This window comes from Lolium perenne, chromosome 6 (genome assembly GCF_019359855.2).
Source record: "Lolium perenne isolate Kyuss_39 chromosome 6, Kyuss_2.0, whole genome shotgun sequence".
Lineage (NCBI taxonomy): Eukaryota > Viridiplantae > Streptophyta > Magnoliopsida > Poales > Poaceae > Lolium > Lolium perenne.
Window position 1 is genome coordinate 218,497,639 of NC_067249.2, and position 16,411 is coordinate 218,514,049.

Below are 16,411 nucleotides of genomic sequence, written 5' to 3' on the forward strand. Positions count from 1 at the left end.
TAATCATACTTGTTCTTTATTAAATAACATGTTCTTCAAAAGTTATTCTTTTGAATTATATAATAAGTAATCATCAACCATGCATTATAGGACTTAAAATTGACAACTTCTCTTTACTTATTATACAACTACTATTCCTGGGTGTGTATAATTGTTACTATGCATTTTACCACCTGCTTATGATTCTAAAACAACACAACCCTGAATAAGAACCTTGTTTGTGAATCACTCTAAAAGTACAACACACCCTACCCCAATCATACCAACTCACTAATCCTAAATCATCAGGGTTAGGTCACGCTTAGAGAGATTGCATCTCATATTTATGCATTATTACATCCTTGCCAATCTTTTAAACATCGTCCTTACCGGACGATGATGCTATTTTAGAATTTGGAGTTATTGCGTAACGAAGACCTTGCCTGCATAATCTTGCAGTCAAGAAAGGCAAGTTCATCACTTGCTCATGTCATTTGAATACCTTTATCAAATTAGTTGCAAAGTACTATGATTATCACTATTGCATAAAAACCAAAACCACTACTTTCATAACTATGAATATGACTATGTGGTGGGCAATGGAACCATGGATTGTGTTGATATGGTGGAGGTTCCATTGCAAGGGTTTATATCCATCTAGGATTAAACAACAAATGTCGCCAGTGATTCTTGTGCCGTAATACCCGTGTTAACCATAAGATCTGGAATGGGACGGACTAGTCAATTGTATTTCCACCTCTCGTACATCAAAGGATGTGCTTACCATAGCAGTTGTGTCTGGCGGAACAACCGAAGGGTGGGGATCCCACTCTAATTCCCCACGGTAATGCAATGCTTACCGTAGCAGTTGTGTCTTGCGGAACAACCGGAGGGTGGGGATCCCACTCTAATTCCCCACGGTAATGCGGTCTATGATGGGTTGCAGCTGCCGGCGAAGGAGTTTATGGTAGAGCCCAGAACTGTTGTCGTGGTCGGGGTCCACCCTGAAATTACGGGAATAATGGGACCGGCGAGGACCCAGGGTCGGGGTTTGCAACAAAGGGTGGGTGTGCGAGGTAGCGGAGGAATATGATTGGTTATGACCTTACTCCTGGCCTCACACCAAAGGAAGTGTGGACGAGCCTGCAGCTCGGTTGGCAACAAGGTTAAGATCTCTTATGGGTAAAGCAACACCCCTCTGCAGAGTGTAAAGAACCGTGACCTGTCACTCCCTGTTCCGGGATATGGAACTGCGAACGCGGCCGGAAAGGAGCTCCATGAAGTTCTAGTAAACCGGTGAAGGCTGACGGACATAGTTCTTCTGAATAAAAGCAACCTTTTGAAGAAATGGTTATGAAAACTTGCATTGGTATTAGACTTTCTGGTCTAATGCCGTAGCTAGTGCATTAAACACCTCTTTCCTATAATGAACTGGTTGAGTACGCTCGTACTCATCCCACTCTTAAATCCCCTGCTTAGATATGGAGGCATCGAAGGAGGATCTACAGTGCAACTCGAAGAACGAGGAGTCAACAACTACTTCAAGATACAGGACCCTGTCAGAGGAGTCAGATACCACATCCATCAAGGAGAAAACCTAGTTTAGCCATAGAAGGGAACCAGCTTCCTAAACCTAGCTCCTAATTAGCTAGAATCTATTCTTAGCCTCTGTAGCTAGTTAAATACTCTACAAATAGAGTTCGTGATAAGATTAGACTACGAGTCGTTCTTCTGGAGTTATTTGTAGTTTTACCTCATTGTAAAGTAGGAGGCTGTGATGATCTTATGTAACAGAGTCGGTGTTGTAATTCTATAGACATACCTTGTACCCGCATATGTTTCTGTTGTACCACTCTGAGCGATATAATACTAGTGGAACGGTGTTTCATTGGTGTTATATCAGACTTGCATACTACACCATGCAGTGGTATGCCGGGTCACCACAAGATGAAGGCCATTATGCAAGCTCGTTTCGTGCCCACTAATTATTTGTGATCTATCTATCATAAGTTGACCCTATTGAGACAAGGTGTGAAGACTGTTGATACTTATTTCATGGAGATGCTTATGCAGCGTGGCCGTGTCCGTGAATCTCTACATATGACAATGCAGCGTTTTCTACATGGCTTGAAGTATGATATCAAAGGCATTGTTCGTCATCACAGTTACACCATTATGAATGAGTTGCTACATCATGCAAGAGAAGCTGAAGCACAGTTAGCTGAAGAAGCGCAAATCAAAGGTCGTGCTACGGGAGCTGGGCGCTACACGCCTAGGGTGCCTCCTGATGACCCACAAGTATAGGGGATCGCAGCAGTCTTCGCGGGTAGTAAAACCCAATTTATTGATTCTACACAAGGGGAGACAAAGAATACTTAGAAGCCTTAACAGCGGAGTTGTCAATTCAGCTGCACCTGGAAACAGACTTGCTCGCAAGAGTTTATCAGTAGTAACAGTTTTATAGCAGTAGCAGTAGTGAAATAACAGCAGCAGAGTAACACAGACAGCAGTAGTGATTATAGTAAACAGCAGGATTGAAATACTGTAGGCACGGGGACGGATAACGGGCGTTGCATGGATGAGAGAAACTCATATAACAATCAAAGCAGGGCATTTGCAGATAATAATAAAACGGTGTCCAAGTACAAAGCAATCAATAGGCATGTGTTCCATATATAGTCGTACGTGCTCGCAATGAGAAACTTGCACAACATCTTTTGTCCTACCAGCCGGTGGCAGCCGGGCCTCAAGGGAATCTACTGGATATTAAGGTACTCCTTTTAATAGAGTACCGGAGCAAAGCATTAACACTCCGTGAACACATGTGATCCTCACATCACTACCATCCCCTCCAGTTGTCCCGATTTCTGTCACTTTGGGGCCATTGGTTCCGGACAGCGACATGTGTATACAACTTGCAGGTAAGATCATAAAACAATGAATATCATGATGAAACAATAACATGTTCAGATCTGAGATCATGGCACTCGGGCCCTAGTGACAAGCATTAAGCATAACAAGTTGCAACAATATCATCAAAGTACCAATTACGGACACTAGGCACTATGCCCTAACAATCTTATGCTATTACATGACCAATCTCATCCAATCCCTACCATCCCCTTCGGCCTACAGCGGGGGAATTACTCACACATGGATGGGGGAAACATGGCTGGTCGATGGAGAGGCGTTGGTGGTGATGATGGCGATGATCTCCTCCAATTCCCCGTCCCGGCGGAGTGCCAGAACGGAGACTTCTGGCTCCCGAGACGGAGTTTCGCGATGTGGCGGCGTACTGGAGGGTTTCTGGCGACTTCGACTTCTTGGTCGCGATTTTTAGATCGAAACCCTTAAGTAGTCCAGAGGAGGGCGTCGGAGGCCAGCCGAGTGGGCCACACGCTAGGGCCGTGCGCCCCCCTCCTGGGCCACGCCGCCCTAGGGTGTGGGGCCCTCGGGCCTCCACCTGACTTGCCCTTCTGGCTCCGTGAGTCTTCTAGAAAAATAGGACCTTTCGCATAAATTCCGAGGATTTTCCTGAAAGTTGGATTTCTGCACAAAAACGAGACACCAGAACAGTTTTGCTGAAAACAGCGTTAGTCCGTGTTAGTTTCATCCAAAATGCACAAATTAGAGGCAAAACAATAGCAAAAGTGTTCGGGAAAGTAGATACGTTTTGGACGTATCAACTCCCCCCAAGCTTAGCTTATTGCTTGTCCTCAAGCAATTCAGTTAATAACTGATGCGATAAAGAACTTTCACGAACACATTTGTTCATATGATGTAAATATCCTCATGCTATGGCTAACACTTAGGCAGTTCATAATAAGATAAATGCAAATAAGATCATCTAATAGCTATGTCAATCATGGAAAAGTACCAACGATTAATAATAAGCATCATGAATCATGTCTATAAGCAGGATTGCAGTGTTCATAAAAGAGTATGATAAGGTGGTATCTCGCTTGCCCATATTTGTTCAGCAAAACATAAATGCCCAGGCACCTCTGAAGTTCATAGAAAGACTAGAAATAGTGATTGTCAAAGATAAAAGCATCAAAGTTATACCACAGTCAATCATATTTTGGGACAAGCATGTTATACTAAGAATGACAGTTGTGCTCTCAAGAAAGTGCTCAAAGAAAGAATGGTGACACAACATAAAAGTATAAGATTGACCCTTCGCAGAGGGAAGCAGGGATTAACATGCGCTAGAGCTTTTCATTTTTCTAAAACAGGAGTAAAATTATTTTGAGAGGTGTTTGTTGTTGTCAACGAATGGTAATGGGTACACTAACTACCTCGCCAACCAGACTTTCAAGAGCGGCTCCCATGAAGGACGTTATTTCTACCAGCAAGGTAGATCATCCCTCTTCTCTTTTGTTTACACACGTACTTTAGTTTTTATTATGAGTGACACTCCCCCCAACCTTTGCTTACACAAGCCATGGCTAACCGAATCCTCGGGTGCCTTCCATCAATCTCATACCATGGAGGAGTGTCTATTTGCAAAATTAAGTTGCTTACTGATAAATCAGAGCAAAACGTGCGAAGAGAATTATTAATGAATTTATTAATTGGGGCTGGGCACCCCGTTGCCAGCTCTTATTATGAAAGTCCGTCAAAAGTAAATGACAAGGTTGAAAGATAAACACCACATACTTCCTCATGAGCTATAAAACATTACACAAATTGAGAAGTATTTTGAAGGTTTTAAAGGTAGCGCATGAGAATTTACTTGGAATGGTTTGAAATGCCATGGATAGGTATTTATGGTGGACACTTTGGAACAACTTGGTTTTCAGGTGTTTGGAAGCACGAGCAGCGTTCCCGCTCAGTACAAATGAAGGCTAGCAATAGACTGGGGAGCAACAAATCAAGAGAGCAGTCACTGTCATAATCATGCTTGCGGCAAAATAAATTAACGGAGGCATAAAAGTGATACAAGAACTCGGAAGGAATGTAAATCATCGAGGCTCAATTGACTTTTGTTCAGTCATATGCATGCGTGAGCATGTGCCAAGTCGATATAAATGAATTATTCAGAGGAGGATACCACAATGTCATACCTACTTATAAATAAAACAATGCAAGCAAACATCCATGACATGCTACTCATATTAATAAATTGGAGCTAAACATGAGAGATCATGAACTACTAGACTTTCTTAAATGACATATACCTCACATGAACCAACTAAGCATGCTCACATGGATGAGTATATGTACAAAAATGAAAACAAATAGATTTCATACCAGCCTCTCAGCACAGTCGAATTGTCGTAGATCGTCATTATTGCCTTTCACTTGTGTAGCTTGAATAATATGAAATGAAAACCACGCTCCAGCCACCGAAGACCATTGAACTCATAGTGAACTTTACAAACCAAAGAAGAACAGCAAATATTTTTGGTGTTTTCAAATTGGAAACAAAAACAAAAGGAAAAAAGCAAACAAAACAAAATCTTTTTGGATTTTCTTATAGCAAACCAACAATAGCAAATAAAGCAAAATAAATGGACAAACCAAAACAAATAAATGGTGAAGAGAAACAACAGAAATATTTTTGGTCTTTTTGTGTTTTAGGAAAGAAACAAAGCAAAAACAAGAAATGGCAAACTAGAAAAGTCAAATAAACACCAAGCAGCAGAAATTCGTCAAACTTGACAGCAGTACAGTACTCGATTTTTAAGAAATTCTTCCACTGCTCAAATCGAAAAGTGATCAACTAATGAAAGTTAGATAACAACCTGGGAAACATGCACAAAAATTGGCTTCTCAAAATACTGTTCTGGATATTTTTGAGAATTTTTTCGGTAACAGTCCAGAATCTGTTTTTAGGCAGCACTTCCCCAAATATCATCTCCCTCTCATTAGAAAACCACTCAAACAAACTAAACGAGTATATACAAGTATCCAGCAACCATAATATGCAAAGAATGAGTGATGCCGGTATACCTCCCCCCAAGCTTAGGCTTTTGGCCTAAGTGGAGTTCAACCCCAGCGAGGGTCGCTGTTCCTTGCCGGTGGATTATGCATGACGTAGTCGTAGTAGGGTCCCTGTGCAGAAGAAAAGCGTGGAGGCTCCACATGTCCAAATTGTTGATGCGAAGAACTCGCTGCATCGGATGACGAGTCGAGGTGTTCCTCGGCCTCCTCCGTGTTGTCTCTTGCATGATGGCCTCCTCCCTTTATGTGTGCATTCAGTGAACCTTCTGTGACTGACCAATCCTCCCTGGAATCAAGGTTAAATAGAACAAGCGCAGGCAATCCTACTAGTTTTTCAGTTTTCTTAGTTGTTCTCCAAGACTTCTTGTAAAATGTTATTTTGTAAGACAGGTTACTCAAGTTAGATGAATCAGAAACAAATTCATGTTTAATCATGGAGACTATGTCAAGTTTTTCTATGGGAAGTTGAATATCAAGATGGTGAGGTTCTAATACATGCAAAGCTAGTAAACGAGAGGCGATGGGACCTCCACAAATTCCGCCCTTCTCATGGTTAGTAGAAAGTCTATAAGCTATCAGCGCACCCAAATTATAGGCCTTACTACCTTGCAGTGCAGCAGGTAGAAAAGCTAAATCCTGGATAGATAGTTTACTACCATTCTTTCTAGCAAGAACACATTTAGTAATGAAATAAGCAAAGTAGCGGATAGCTGGGAGTTGAATGCTAGTGATTTTACCACCATCCTCTGAGAAACTCCTTCCATGACAAATCATCTCGAAGAGGCTTAAGAGCTCTCGCGGCGATCCCCTTATCTTCTCGCATGATCCCCATTGCGGTACTCTAATTGCTGTACAAAAATCATTGAATGGCAAGTTGACAGTTTTATTATAAATCTTGTACTGAACCATGGGGTTAGATCGCGACCAGTTGAACTTGAAATCCTGCACAACAGACATAGTCAACTTTGCATATTGACATGGTTCTCCGTCAACAAAATCATTCAACCCTGCACGAGAAATTAGATTCTGAACATCTCCCAAGATTCCTGCACTTCTCATGAAATCTGTGCACGGGTAGTAAGAGGGGTATACTCCTTCGCGGTTCACTCTCATGACTTGTTGCACCTCCAACTCTTGTTGGTTTAGTTGATATCTATTCCACTCCATTTTCTGAAATTTTCAACAATCATTACAAAATTTGATTTGGTGACATATAATTGAGGGGAACTACCATAGGAACTTGCTAGAGTACTAATCATGCATCAAAACTAGTTTATACAACTTAGAACAAGCATGCAAGCTCACTAAACATGTTACCTACATCAGCAAAATATTCAAGATATACTCAACCAAACAAAATTCTACTTGGATAATCGGAGGAGTCACATACCGGAGAGCAAATGTGCCAAATTTCAGACAGAAATCTGGGCTGAGCAAAGAGATGGAGAAATCCTGAGCTCTTGAGCAAAAACGCGAGTGAGAGAAAACTGGTGCTGATTTTTTCGGGAGAGAGAAGAGTGTGGGAGGAAAAGATGCTGAAGTGGGGCAAAGGGGGACCCACACACCAGGGTGGCGCGCCCCCCTTGCTGGCCGCGCCGGCATGTGGGGTGCCACCCTGGGGTGCCCCACTGATCATCCCCAGGTGCTCCCGGGTGCATTTTCGAAAAATAGGACCAACGGTATAATTTTTGTGAATTTTTGAAAACTTTGAAAAATGCACATTTCTGGGTATTAAGTTTATTATTACTGGCCAGGAAATTTTTTGAAATCTCTAATTAGCTAAGGAACTTTGCAAATCAAAAGTGCTACAACAAGTAGAGCAAGTGGAGGAAGAAAGAGATGTTGTTTACCTCCCCTATGCATATAAAAAGTATTTGTTAACAAGGTTGATCAAGTCTTGCCACCAAATAAATTTTACATAGCATAAGAAGAAATAAACCTCAAATCAATCATGTTACCTTGAATTGTATTGATATGGATCCAATCATAAGACTTTGATACCCTTCCTTAGGCTCATATATAGGACAATCGATAGTTCCAACTTTGATAGTTCTCACATTAGAAATAGTATTAACTCCACATACTTTATCAATCCTCTTGGGGAAATAGACGGTATGCTCCTTATCATCAACATTGAAAGTAACTTTTCCTTTATTTCAATCAATAACAGCCCCTGCGGTGTTAAGAAAAGGTCTCCCAAGAATAATAGACATATTATCATCTTCAGGCATTTCCAACACAACAAAATCAGTTAATATCAAGCAGTTATTAGTAACTTGAACAGGAACATCCTCACATATACCAACAGGAATAGCAGTAGATTTATCAGCCATTTGCAAAGATATATCAGTAGGTATCAATTTATCTAAGTAAAGCCTCTTATAAAGAGAAAAAGGCATAACACTAACACCGGCTCCCAAGTCACATAGAGCAGTTTTAACATAATTATTCTTAATAGAACAAGGAATAGTAGGTATACCTGGGTCGCCCAACTTCTTTGAAACTTTGCCATTGAAAGAGTAATTAGCAAGCATAGTGGAAATCTCCTCATTGGGGATTTTCCTTTTGTTAGTGACAATATCTTTCATATACTTTGAATAAGGAGGCAATTTAATAGCATCAGTCAAAGGGATTTGCAAGAATAAAGGTTTCATCCAATCGCAAAATTTATTATAATGTTCTTCTTCCTTTGATTTTAGTTTCTTAGCAGGAAAAGGCATTTGCTTTTGTACCCAAGGTTCTCTTTCATTACCATGTTTCTTAGCAATAAAATCTTCTTTAGTATACTTTTTATTTTTATCATGCTTTTTAGGTTCAATAATCTTCAACCTCTTCTTTATCGGAAGCATCATTCTTATCATTATCATTACCATTATCATGTTCATTGCCACTTTCAGTTTCAGCATCAGAAATAGAGATACTATTAGGATCATTAACAGGTTCAGAGGATTCTACAACCTTTTTATGTTTCTTCTTCTTTTTCTTGGAAGGAGCACTAGGTTCAATTCGTTGAGAATCTTGTTCAATTCTTTTGGGATGCCCTTCAGGATATAGAGGATCCTGGGTAGAGACACCACCTCTAGTTGTTACTTCATAAGCATGTTTTTCTTTAGAATTATTTTTTAACAAGTCATTTTGCACTTTAGTGAGTTGATCAATTTGAGTTTGAACCATTTGAAAATGTTTAACAAGCATCTTAACATCATTGGAGGTTCTCTCCACAATATCATGCAAATTGCTAATAGCTTGAGAATTTTCCATTAGATGATTCTCTACTCTCATATTAAAATTTTCTTGCTTAACAATATAATTATCAAACTCATCTAAGCATTGAGCAGGAGGTTTCGAATACGGAATATCTTCCCTAGTAAAGCGTTGAAGGGAGTTTACCTCGATCATGGATGAAGGGGGAATTATCTCACATATATCTTCTATGGGAGGTAGATTCTTCACATCTTCGGATTTAATACCTTTCTCCTTGAGAGACTTCTTGGCTTCCCTCATATCTTCAGCATTCAATTCAATTAAACCCCTCTTCTTCAATATTGGCGTTGGAGTTGGTTCAGGTGTAGTCCAATCATCATTATTCCGGCCTATTTTAGCCAATAATTCTTCAGCTTCGTCTGGAGTTCTTTTCCTGAAAACACAACCAGCACAACTATCCAAATATGCTCTAGACTCAACGGTTAGTCCACTATAAAATATATCAAGTAAATCATGCTTTTCCAAATCATGTCCAGGTCGAGCTCTGATAAGAGAGCAAAATCTTGCCCAAGCTTCAGGCAATTTCTCTTCATCTCCCTGGTCAAATCTAAAAAAAATCTGTAAAGCAATATGTTGAGCACTAGCAGGAAAGTACTTTCGAAAGAAAACATCACACAAATCAGTTGGACTTTTAATAGAACCAGGAGGCAAATTATTATACCAAGTTTTAGCATCATCCTTTAATGAGAAAGGAAAAAATTTAGCGACAAAGTAAGTACGCATCTTGACATCATCAGAAAACAAGCTACTCATAGAAGAAAGTTCAATCATGTGTTCTACAACACTTTCTTCTTCAGTACCACAAAAGGGTGCTTTCTCTACAATAGCTATATGAGATAGATCAAGAGAAAAATCATAATCTTTATCCTTAATGTATATAGGAGATGTGGCAAATTTAGGATCAGGAGATAGCTTATGTCTAACAGTATATTGTGCGAGAAACTTTTTAATTTTTCTTGCATCAGCAGTAGCATTGCATCTATTAATAAAATCATCATTAAGCTCCACATAATCTTCATCAGGATCATCACTAGAATAATCAAGTTCAGGTGAATTAACAGGTGTAGTAGCATTTTCATTAGGAGTTTCAGCATTTTCAATTTGTCTAGACCTAGCAATTGTAGCATCTAGAAAGGATCCCAATGAACCACTATCATCAAGCACATCAGAAACATTATCAATATTATGAGAATTTTCAGATTCAGCAGAAGTACCAGCAAGTGAAGCTTGCGGCGATGAAACAAGTTGACTTATCACAGATGGTGAATCAAGAGTAGCAGAGGTACTCAGAGTTGTACCTTTTCTTGTAGTGGATGGTAATATAGCGACTTTAGGATCGCGAGTTTTACCCATGATGGAGAATTTGCAGCGAACAATATCAATCCTAGTGAACTTCCAAATAAAGCTATGCTCCCCGGCAATGGCGCCAGAAAACAGTCTTGATGACCCACAAGTATAGGGGATCGCAGCAGTCTTCGCGGGTAGTAAAACCCAATTTATTGATTCGACACAAGGGGAGACAAAGAATACTTAGAAGCCTTAACAGCGGAGTTGTCAATTCAGCACACACTGAAACAGACTTGCTCGCAAGAGTTTATCAAGAGAAACAGTTTTATAGCGATGTAGAGTGAAATAACAGCAACGAGTAACACAGACAGTAGTGATTATAGTAAACAGCAGGATTAAAATACTGTAGGCACGGGGACGGATAACGGGCGTTGCATGGATGAGAGAAACTCATGTAACAATCAAAGCAGGGCATTTGCAGATAATAATAAAACGATGTCCAAGTACAAAGCAATCAATAGGCATGTGTTCCATATATAGTCGTACGTGCTCGCAATGAGAAACTTGCACAACATCTTTTGTCCTACCAGCCGGTGGCAGCCGGGCCTCAAGGGAATCTACTGGATTTTAAGGTACTCCTTTTAATAGAGTACCGGAGCAAAGCATTAACACTCCGTGAACACATGTGATCCTCACATCACTACCATCCCCTCCGGTTGTCCCGATTTCTGTCACTTCGGGGCCATTGGTTCCGGACAGCGACATGTGTATACAACTTGCAGGTAAGATCATAAAACAATGAATATCATGATGAAACAATAACATGTTCAGATCTGAGATCATGGCACTCGGGCCCTAGTGACAAGCATTAAGCATAACAAGTTGCAACAATATCATCAAAGTACCAATTACGGACACTAGGCACTATGCCCTAACAATCTTATGCTATTACATGACCAATCTCATCCAATCCCTACCATCCCCTTCAGCCTACAGCGGGGGAATTACTCACACATGGATGGGGGAAACATGGCTGGTCGATGGAGAGGCGTTGGTGGTGATGATGGCGATGATCTCCTCCAATTCCCCGTCCCGGCGGAGTGCCAGAACGGAGACTTCTGGCTCCCGAGATGGAGTTTCGTGATGTGGCGGCGTACTGGAGGGTTTCTGGCGACTTCGACTTCTTGGTCGCGATTTTTAGATCGAACCCCTTAAGTAGTCTAGAGGAGGGCGTCGGAGGCCAGCCGAGGGGGCCACAAGCTAGGGCCGCGCGCCCCCCTCCTGGGCCGCGCCGCCCTAGGGTGTGGGGCCCTCGGGCCTCCACCTTACTTGCCCTTCTGGCTCCGTGAGTCTTCTGGAAAAATAGGACCTTTCGCATAAATTCCGAGGATTTTCCTGAAAGTTGGATTTCTGCACAAAAACGAGACACCAGAACAGTTCTGCTGAAAACAGCATTAGTCCGTGTTAGTTGCATCCAAAATGCACAAATTAGAGGCAAAACAATAGCAAAAGTGTTCGGGAAAGTAGATACGTTTTGGACGTATCACCTCCATCTACGGCGCCGATGCCATCTTCGCGCTCTGCACCTTATTATACTCCATCTAGCAAGCCGGTCTCTAATGTGTCCAACACAAAGAAGTCCGAACCTGCTCCGAGTAGGAGTGGTTCTATAATGTCTACTACGCGCAACCGTGATATGAATTGTCATACATGTGGTGGCAAGGGTCACTTCAAGAGAGATTGTCCTAACCGCAAAGTTATGATTATCAATGAGGACAATGAGTATGAGACTGGAGATGATGTTGATACATATGCTCCAGAAGATGATGACTATGACAGTGATGGTGTAGGTGCTTATCCGTCGGAAGCTCGCACTATTGTTGTGTCTCAGCGTGCTCTTAATGTGTTGCCAAGTGCATCTACTCAGCGCTGCAATTTGTTCCAAAAAAAGGCTTTAGTTGGTCCTGACAAGGCTTGCAAGGTCATTATTGATGGCAGGAGTTGCCGCAATTTAGCAAGCAAGGAGTTGTGCACCAAGATGAAACTGAAGTATCTACCGCACCCGCATCCATACTATACTCAGTGGTTGAGCGACAATGGTGAGATGAAGGTAAACCACATGGTGCGTGTTGATTTTGAGATTGGACCGTATAAGGATTCCATTGATTTTCATGTGGTTCCTATGATGGTGTGTCACCTACTATTGGGTCGGCCTTGGCTCTATGACCGTTCTGTGCAACACAATGGACGTGCCAATACATATCACTTGGAGTTCAAGGGCAATAAAATCAACTTGCAGCCTATGTCACCACAGCAAATTGTCAATGAATCTCGTCAGAAAGTTGAAGTAAACTTGGAGGATGCACCTATAGATAGGAGAGAGAATTGTAATGCTGTGAGTGATATAACGAAAAGTGAGAGAGTGAATTCCTTAGTCTTATTAGCCACCAAAGAGGACATGAGAGAATTTAGTGAGGATCCTACAGCCATGCCTCTTGTGCTCATGCGCAATGGTGAGGTTTTGGTTTCTAACGACATGACCCCTATTTCTCTTGGTGTTTCTAGTGTTTTGCAGGAATTCAACGACGTATTTCCGGAGGAAGTACCCGCAGGACTACCACCATTGCGTGGTATTGAGCATCAAATTGACTTGATCCCCGGTGTCTCGCTGCCCAATAGGGTGCCATATAGGACGAACCCTGAAGAGACGAAGGAGATACATAAACAAGTACAAGCGCTACTCGACAAAGGTTATATCCGCATAAGCCTTAGTCCTTGTGATGTTCCTGTTATTCTAGTTCCTAAGAAAGATGGTACATGGCGCATGTGTGTAGATTGTAGAGCGATAAACAACATTACTATTCGATATCGTCATCCTATTCCCCGTTTAGAGGATATGCTAGATGAATTGAGTGGTGCTGCAGTTTTCTCTAAAATTGATTTGCGTAGTGGTTATCATCAAATTAGGATGAAAGAGGGGGATGAATGGAAAACAACCTTTAAAACAAAATTTGGTTTATATGAGTGGTTAATAATGCCTTTTGGTTTGACTAATGCACCTAGCACTTTCATGAGACTGATGAACCAGTTTTGCGTGATTTTATTGGCAAGTTTGTGGTTGTGTACTTTGATGACATATTGATCTACAGCCGCAATGAATCTGACCATACTATACATATTCGACATGTTTTGCAACTGTTGCGTGATAATAAACTCTATGGTAATCTTGAGAAGTGCACTTTTTTGCAAAGATAAGGTCATATTTCTGGGTTATGTTGTCTCTAACCATGGAGTAGAAGTAGATGTGTCTAAAATTGAAGCTATTCAAAATTGGCCTACTCCCATGAATGTGAGTCAAGTAAGAAGTTTTCATGGTCTTGTTGGATTCTATAGAAGATTTGTGCCCAATTTTAGTACTATTGCTGCACCTTTGAATGAATTAGCTAAAAGGGTGTTGTATTTGAGTGGGGCGCAGCCCAAGATCATGCTTTTGATGAACTAAAAAGATTATTAACTTCTGCACTATTGCTTGCACTTCCTGATTTCAATAAGCAATTTGAGATTGAATGTGATGCTAGTGGTATTGGAATTGGTGGTGTGTTGATGCAAGAGGGTCGCCTAATTGCATATTTTTTTGAGAAACTTTCTGGTGCTAAGTTGAACTATCCTATTTATGATAAAGAATTGTATGCTTTAATTAAAGTTCTTAAGGTTTGGCAACATTATCTGTGGCCAAAAGAATTTATCATACATTCTGATCATGAAGCTTTAAAATATCTGAAAGCCCAATCTACATTGCATAGGCGTCTTGCTAAGTGGGTTGAGTTCATTGAGTCTTTTCTATACATTATTAAGCATAAGAAGGGAAAATATAATATTGTTGCTGATGCTCTATCTAGGAAGAATATGCTATTAACTCAACTTGATGTTAAACTTCTTGGATTAGAGATACTAGCCTCTAATAGGAAGAAAGTAATGTTTGGAGAAGTTGCTGTCCTGAAAACAGATTCTGTGCTGTTACCATAAAACTCGTATAAATAGCCAGTGCATAATTTTGATCTGTCAGTTTTTATGCATATTCCCCAGGTTATTATCTAACGTTCGTTAGTTTATCACTTTTTGATATAAGCAACATAGGATTTTCAAAAATATCGATCTTTAACTGCTGTTTTGTTTTGATAGATTTCTGCACTATTTGCATTTGCCTCTAAAATCTATTTTTTAGTTCTTTTGATCAAATAGATTTTTTAAAGATTGCTACAGTAGCTTATGCTTTAATAGATGTTTGATATATGTTAGTACTGAACACAAGTGGATTTGTTTATTTTGAATGTACTAATGTTGCTAATGAAGAATAGTGTGAAGTTGTATGAAGGAAGTTTTCAAGTGTAGGGAAAGAAGAATGATGTGATGAGATGAAGAATGGACAAAAGCTCTAGCTTGGGGATGCCCCTGCACCCCAAGACATATTCAAGATGTACAAGCATCAAAGCTTGGGGATGCCCAATGCATCCCCTCTTCATCAACAAAGTAACATGTCATCTCTCTATGCGCTATATTTTTATTGCTTCATACGCTATGTGTTGTTCTTGGAGCGTTTTTTTGTTTTGTTTTGTTTCCTGTAGAATATGTTGGATCCCAGCACGTTTGTTTTGGAGAAAGAACCGCTCCTTTTTAATTGCATAGAACATTCTAGTTTTCGTTGTTATTGTTCTGCGAGTGTTCTAGTTTTCTGGTACTGCGTTTAGCTCTTGTTCTTTCACTTGAATTTTGTTCAGAGCATGTTAGTATTATTTATTTATGTATGAGTAGCTCTCTGGTCCATATTGTATTCATCTCTGAGTTATTTTAAATAAGTTGATTGGTATGACTTGTTTTAAATGGCTGAGAGTGCATAATGTTTCATTGAAAGAATCATGTGTTGTTTCTATCATAAAAGCATATTATTGTGGTATTCTCCTTGGATGCTTTATTGGGTTGACTTGGCGCATGCTCATAACATGTTATGACTATAACCAGTCAACTAAAGCTTCTATGATCATTTAGTTTTTGATTTGTAATATCACTTTATGCTTTGATTGATAATGTTTTGTCGTTATACATGATTATGGCTATTATTGCTCTCTTAGTTGGTCGCTTCCAGTCATTTTTTCTAGCCTTCACCTGTATAAAGTATGATCTATACTTGTGCATCCAACCACCAAAAACCAAAGTTGCCAATTGTGTCCACCATATCTACCTATATGTGGTATTTCACTGCCACTCCAAATTAAATTGCTTGTGTGCTACCTTTAAACCTTCAAAAATTTATCACTTGTTTTTGTGTAATTTATAGCTCATGGGAAAGTAGTCTAAAAAAAGTATGGTGGCAAGTACTATGTTTTATGCATTTTTAGTTCTTATAAGTTGCTTGTTGTGTGATAACCATGCTGTCATGGGGAACACCATCAACATGCCTTTGTTGAATATCTTGTGGAATACTATGCATGATCATCTTGTTTGAAGTAAGGGAGACTTACCATGAGTTGCAAAGATTGGAGTATGCATATTGTTAGAGAGGAACAGTGGGCCGCCAACTAAAGCCATGTTCACATGGTGGAAGTTTCAGCTGGACAAAAGTCCAAATATATGTTGTCCTTGTTCTCCCAGTATGGATGTCCAAAAAAGTTGAGATTCATCAAAATTGAGAAATAAAATGAGATTCATCTCCTAGGAGCTTTGTACAGGAGGCAAGGAGGTACCCCTTTGTGACACATGGTTAAAACATATGTATGTGATGAAAATCCATGGAAGTCCAAGCTAATTAGGACAAGGCGTGAGCACTATTGGTATATTATGCATGAGGCAAGCAAACTTATAGGAAGTAATTATGCATAAGCCATACTATTTATGACTACCGTTGACATGAGTTGCATCTCTCAAAATAAATATTTTC